The 6,277-nt window shown below is 34.7% G+C and overlaps 1 pseudogene across 1 annotated transcript; it reads right to left on the bottom strand.

Annotated features, from left to right (window-relative positions):
• Positions 1-209: 209 nt before the first annotated feature.
• On the bottom strand, positions 210-1,275 carry LOC107362861 (procathepsin L pseudogene; annotated as a pseudogene). Its single transcript, XR_016199903.1, has 4 exons — positions 1,191-1,275; positions 976-1,121; positions 487-889; positions 210-424 (listed from the first exon to the last, which is right to left on the bottom strand). The product of XR_016199903.1 is annotated as a procathepsin L pseudogene (transcript).
• Positions 1,276-6,277: the final 5,002 nt, after the last annotated feature.

The following is a 6,277-nucleotide window of genomic DNA, read 5'->3' on the forward strand; positions in this document are numbered from 1 at the left end:
TCATTCATTCATAAAAGTGATTTGTTGAAGAAACCACTAAACAGCTAGATTTTTAAGACAATTGGCAAAACTTTTGATCTCAATTTATACTGTGATTCGCGATTTGCAAGAGTGTTAAATCAGTTTTTACAGCAACAGTTCTACAAAATATCTTTGCTCAAAATTTAATCAATCAATAAGTTCAGATAAATACAAAAGTTATTGACCATTCAAACAATCGGATAAGAAGCATAGCCAGTAATACCACACATGTTGTTGCCTCTGTACATTCTGAAGTAACCTGATTCACCCGAAATCTTCACCCCAACTGTTCTTGAGAATCCGATATGGAGTACCATTTTCAGAACCATATCCGACGATAACTACACCATGGTCAAGATCTTTAGGGTCACTTGAGCACTCGTCGGTATTTAAAATACCAGATCTAAAGGGGAAAAATGTTGAAAATGAAAAATTGCCTTTCTTCAATTGCAAAGATTAACTTACTCATAATCCTGGACTGGATCAGCATCAATGGCGGCTGAAACAACACGTTCAGCAACTGCAGATAAAAGAGATTTCTCATCAGCTTCTGGAACATCAACAAAAGATGTGATTGAAGCACCCTTATTTGAGGCAGTGTATCGACATTTGAGATAATCTTGTCCGTCACCAGAATGTTCAACAAGTTTACCGTTTTTTGAGCGTTGGCTGATTCGATAAAAGCAATGGCAGAGAAAGCCCAGCATGAACCACATTGCTGTTGATTTTTGACTTCACTAACAATTCCCTTGGTTCGCCAATCAACTGAGGCTGGAACTTTGACGGTGTAGTTTACGTTGTGAACGAGAGGAGCGGGTCGACGAGCAGGCTTGTATCCAAGATGGTTTGCTTTGAATTCCTCGGCGGTCTGCAACAAATTTGATGAGTTAGATTATTTTTTATTAAATTATTTGATAAATTCTTAAGCCTTGAATTCCACAGTTTTCAACTCACCAAATCCGAGAACTTTTTGACTCCTAATCTGTAGGTAACTTCATCATTGGCTGCTCTTTTATTGTGAACCTTGATCCTTTTTAGTTTCTGGGAAAAAACATTTCGGTTTCTTCTTCAGCTGAATCATAAGATTTGCCGTATTTAGTCTTTAGACAATGAAACAGGAATAAGAATCGCTTCACGAATCTCAAGTCAGTTTGATAAAATAGACTTACCTTGAATGATTCCCATTGGAAGTCAAGGGAAAGGCTGGCAGCAGCGGTCAATGCAAATAAAGCAGCTCGAATCATTTGATTGGTAGTTGTTGGGTGAACAATAATTAATTATTAGACTAATGATTCTTATGGACGTTGGCTTCTCTTTTTATATGGTGGACTAGTCTGTGATTAAAAATTGAATAAAATTGTGATAAAAATAAACAACAATGAATTTAAATGTCACTTTGATTTAAATTAACCAAATCACCAAAAATCACGAGCTTTCATCAAAAAATCAGAAAGATGAGACTTCGATTATAAAATTCATCGGAATTGTTCATTTTAATTGATAATTCCATTGTTTCACGCACTATCTTACCAGCAATAATGAAAACATATCAAATCTAATCATATCACTAAGATTTTATCTGAAATTAACTGATCTATCGGAGATAATTCGTACGGAGATCGTACTTTACACTTGGTTTACATGTAGTTTTATCACAAATCAGTCAAGCTCAATAAGCAAATGTCAATTGATCGTAACCTTTGCAATTTTCACAAATAGCAAGTATATTAATACAATATGCAAGTACTGTCTCTTTTTATTAACAACTTTGTTCTGATTTTATCGACTTATGGTCAGTCGGTGTTGCTGAATACCCAGCTCCTGGATCACTCATATAATGCTCATTCAAATCTTATATCGATCTCGCAACTTGATTTATCAATTCAGTATTCATATTCCTTCAAAAGATTTGAACAAAATCGATATACCAAGGGTTAGGAAATAATGGTACCATTTTCATCTCGCCATAGCGCCAGACTGTCTAGTCTTACTGGCGTCTATTTAGTATCAAATTGAAGATAAAAATGTAACAAATTCATTTATTGTTAATTTTTTGAAGTGTGAAGATGACAGGCAAAAAAGCGTCTGATTACGTGAGAGCTAGAATTTCTCACCTTTTAAGCCTTTCATACTCAAGAAGTATGATAATTAAGGAATTATTGAAAGAAAATTTACATGTAAGTGCTCATCTAGTTTCTATTGTGAAGAATGAGATCGAAGGTAGATCAAAATTATCATCAAAAACTGGTAAAAGAGGACGTCGACGCAAGTTAACCCAGAGGCAACAAAATCAATTAAAGCGAGCGCTGTTAAAAACAAACCCTCCAACTATTAAAAGTTTATCAAAGAAGTTCCAAGTTAGTTCGCCAACTATAATTTATTATAGGGACAAGATCTTTAACTTGAAAAAGTTCAAAAAGCGGCGTATTCACGCTTTAAATGCCGATTCAGTATTACAAAGACGACGGCGAAGTTGGCCTCTGTACCGCTTGCTCATCAAGAAAGGTTGGAATAAATTCATCACTAGTGATGAGAAAATGTTTTATTTATCTCATGGAAGTGCGGAAACTGACTTTTACTATGCAGACCCAACCGTGAAAGAACCTAAAAAAACCAAGAAAAAAAGTGGACACAAAAGACCAGGTTTGATGGTTTGGGGTGCTGTTTCGGCTGCTGGAAAATCAAGCCTCATTTTTGTTGACTATAAAGCAAAGATCAATGCCGAATATTATGTCAACAATATTCTAACACCATTTATCAACAAGGATTTGGGTCGATTATACCCTAAAAACGATTACGTCTTTCAACAAGACTCAGCGCCGTCACATACGGCCAAAAGTACGCTTCGTTTTCTTGAAACGCAAAAGATCAAGTTCCTTAGACGTAAAAAATGGTTGGCTAACTCTCCTGATTGTGCACCGATGGACTATGCAATTTGGCCTTACATGAAACGGATTGTTGACCAGATTAACCCTCAGTCTCTACGTGCTTTAAAAAATGCAATAAGGCTGGCCTGGAGTAAAGTGCCTCAATCATTGATTGACAATGCTTTGAAATCCTGGCCTCGACGTTGTCGTAAAATTTGGTATTGTAAAGGACATAATATTGAACATTTGAAATAAATATGATGATTAGTTCAAAAGATATGTCAGTTTGAAATCGGTACCATCTTTTTCCTAACCCTTGGTACAATACTTACTACAAAGAACTAGAAAGTGTTTACTTTAAAAGTTTTAACGACTACAGAAATTTTATTAGGTCATACGGTATAGTTTTCCCCTCGGTATGAAGATGATATTTTTTTGTGACGAATTCGACGTTTTCAGATTCGCGAGACCTGAAAACACCACAGTCATCATCATCAACCCTGTACCTGATCATTCTTTTGTTCAATTCATGAACGACTGTGAATTACTACGAAAAAAATTAAATTTTTGGAACGACTCAAGTTCGAAAAATGGCTATAACTCATACGAACTAGTAGGGAAATTTATGGTTTCTGTGGCATTGTAAAGCCATGATATGTGTGTATTGCATGATGCTAAGATTGTTCTCTTAGGGCTCATAAAACGGCATCAATAGCGCTCAGAACGCAGTACAGCTTGAAAATGGGGTAAGTGGCTTCTCATTCGAATTTTAAGGATTGGGTTAAGAGATAGCGATCAGGTTTCCGCTCAGAACGTTGTTCAAAGGTCTAAGAAATCTTTCGATACCACACATTCTATGGTGGAGTTCTATATCAAATCAGAAAAGTGACAACAAATTGACAGTGTCCCTCAGCTCGCCTGTACTCACGTTGTGGGCTGATGCAAGATCACATTCAACGTCAGAACAACAGTTTTTTGCTCATTATATTCGAGATGTATTCTCTGGCTACTGATTAATTCTTTCAAACCTCAAAAAAAATCCATGTGTAGCGAAATATTGAACAGTTTATGGTCGAAAGTCGCAAAAAATGTGATTTTTGAATAATGAGCCTGCGCACTGAGATGATCAAGTTCGAACGCGTTTTCTCTCTAGGTAGATTTGTTTTAAGGCCTGATAAGGTCATTAGGCGTTTAAAATCCACCAAAAAGTCATTCCTTCATACCAAGGGGAAAACTATACCGGATGACCTAATACATATTTTTATTATATGTATTGCGATGTTATCAGTTTCAATCAAGACCTTGTATGTACAATGGAAACGCAGGCTTCAAATGAAGACAATTTTGATCCGATAGAAACTTTTGACATAAAATCGTTTTTAACGTAAAACAATATTTACTTTGCATTGATAAACATTTTTTTAAGGCGCTGATATTAATAAAACTGGGCAGAAAGTTCGAAGATTGTAAATTCATTTGTCAATTCATTTGTAAATTCATTCAAAAAATTCGATTTTAGCCTGAATCTGTTCTATTTTCACTTAAAAATTTGACATTTTATTTAAAAACGTTTTACATTTTGTTTGATTGTCGAAAGTAAAAAAACAAATCTATCAAAAATTCACTTTTGTTTACTTCGAACCTATAATAGATCTCGAACTGAAACCACGCTTTCGACTGATTAGGCTTGCAAGCGGAGCAAAGTTAGAAATATAAAAGTCACAGAACTTATTGATTAATCATTTACCTGCAATGAATTCCTAAAATGCTACAATTTCTGGGTGAATCTTATAACGATTGTACTTCAAAACTTAACTGGTTCATTTAGGTTTATTCAAGACACTGGATTGCGACTTCTTCGTTTAGCGTTTACTTTTCATCATAACAGGCAAACTTTTTGATTTCATACTTTTTACAGCAGTTTTTGTTGATTTTTGATTTTTAGTGCTCTTCAAACTGGGGTTGGAGACTTGACTTTTCGATACATCCAATTGTTTTGATACAGATGGAATGGAACTTCGAGATTTAACCAGTTTACTCGATGGTTCTGTTTGAATCGTCGAGTCTTTTGTAGTTTTCATTGTAGATGATATTATTTGTGATTTAACACGCGTTACAGTTATAGCTTCAGCGAATGCTTTCTTCTTTTTTGAATCAGAAAATTTTCTTACTTTTCTTGTTGAAACTTTTTTCGGATCTTTTGACTGTTGCTTTTCAAAACTTAAATAAACTATCAATGAAATAAAGAGTAAACCTAAAAATAATACAATGACTGTCGGCAAATAATCATCTTCGGGGGCAACAACATCAACCTTTTCAGTTGATAAAGCACTTACACTTATAGCATCAGCATATCTATCATTTAGTATACTAACAATGATCTTGAATTTACCCGATTCAGATAACCTCATCGAGCAATTGAAGATTGATCCGTTGTGATTTGGTTTTATGTTGGTGCAATGATTATGTGGACCAGCTTTGATATCTAAGTACTCTTGAGTGTCATCAAGGTTCAGTGGTTTATCGAGTTCAATTGTTAGAGTTTCAGGCGATGAAGAGTTGAACATTAAAGGTAAAATTCGAGCTATTTTGAAGCAGTAATCAGCAGTAGTTCGTGTAACAGGTTTTTCCTCCTTTTTACATCTTGACTCGGACCAAACACAGTCCATAAACAAACCATACATCATACAATGAATGCAACTTTTGAAGAGGTAACAAAAATCGTCGGACACTAAATGAAATTGATTGATATATTTAGAAAATCGAAAATATCCTAATGGTCGGTGATTAATATAATAGTGAAGTTTGAGATCGGCTGAATGTTTACCATATTTATCACATGTCAAGTATGTTTCGTTCATTTGGAAACACCTGCGACTTTCATTAAAACGTAAACTGTTATACAGCAAATGTAACCTAAAAATAGGATACCCTTGACAAAATGATTCAACATTGTGAATCAAATTGGTAGTTAAGTTTTTGTAGATCTTGAAGCAATGATAGTTCGAACCAGTTTTATTGTGGCAAAAATGAGTTTGATTGAAGTAATGATTGTAAGCATTTTCAATTTGTGGATTGTAGCTTCCTCCATCAGGAAAGATAAAATGATAATCCAATATTCGGTCAAAATTGAGCTCAACTGAAGGCACAATATTCTGATTAGAAGAACAATTTTTATAAATAGTTTTCTGGCAACTACGAACTTCGGATCTTAAATGGTATCGCATTAAGGTGTAATTATTAGCACCTGAAGCACATCCTTGTCCAGTTTTGTCAAACAATGAAACAAAATGATCGATGAAATATCGCGTATGAACCAAGCTCTTGTTGGAAGCTTCTTTTGTTACTAACAGTAATATTTTTTCGGGTTTATAATAGGTTAAGCAAAT

The sequence above is a fragment of the Tetranychus urticae genome, chromosome 3, assembly GCF_039701765.1.
Source record: "Tetranychus urticae isolate SD_2017Ah chromosome 3, NJAU_TeUrti_SD_1.0, whole genome shotgun sequence".
Classification (NCBI taxonomy): domain Eukaryota; kingdom Metazoa; phylum Arthropoda; class Arachnida; order Trombidiformes; family Tetranychidae; genus Tetranychus; species Tetranychus urticae.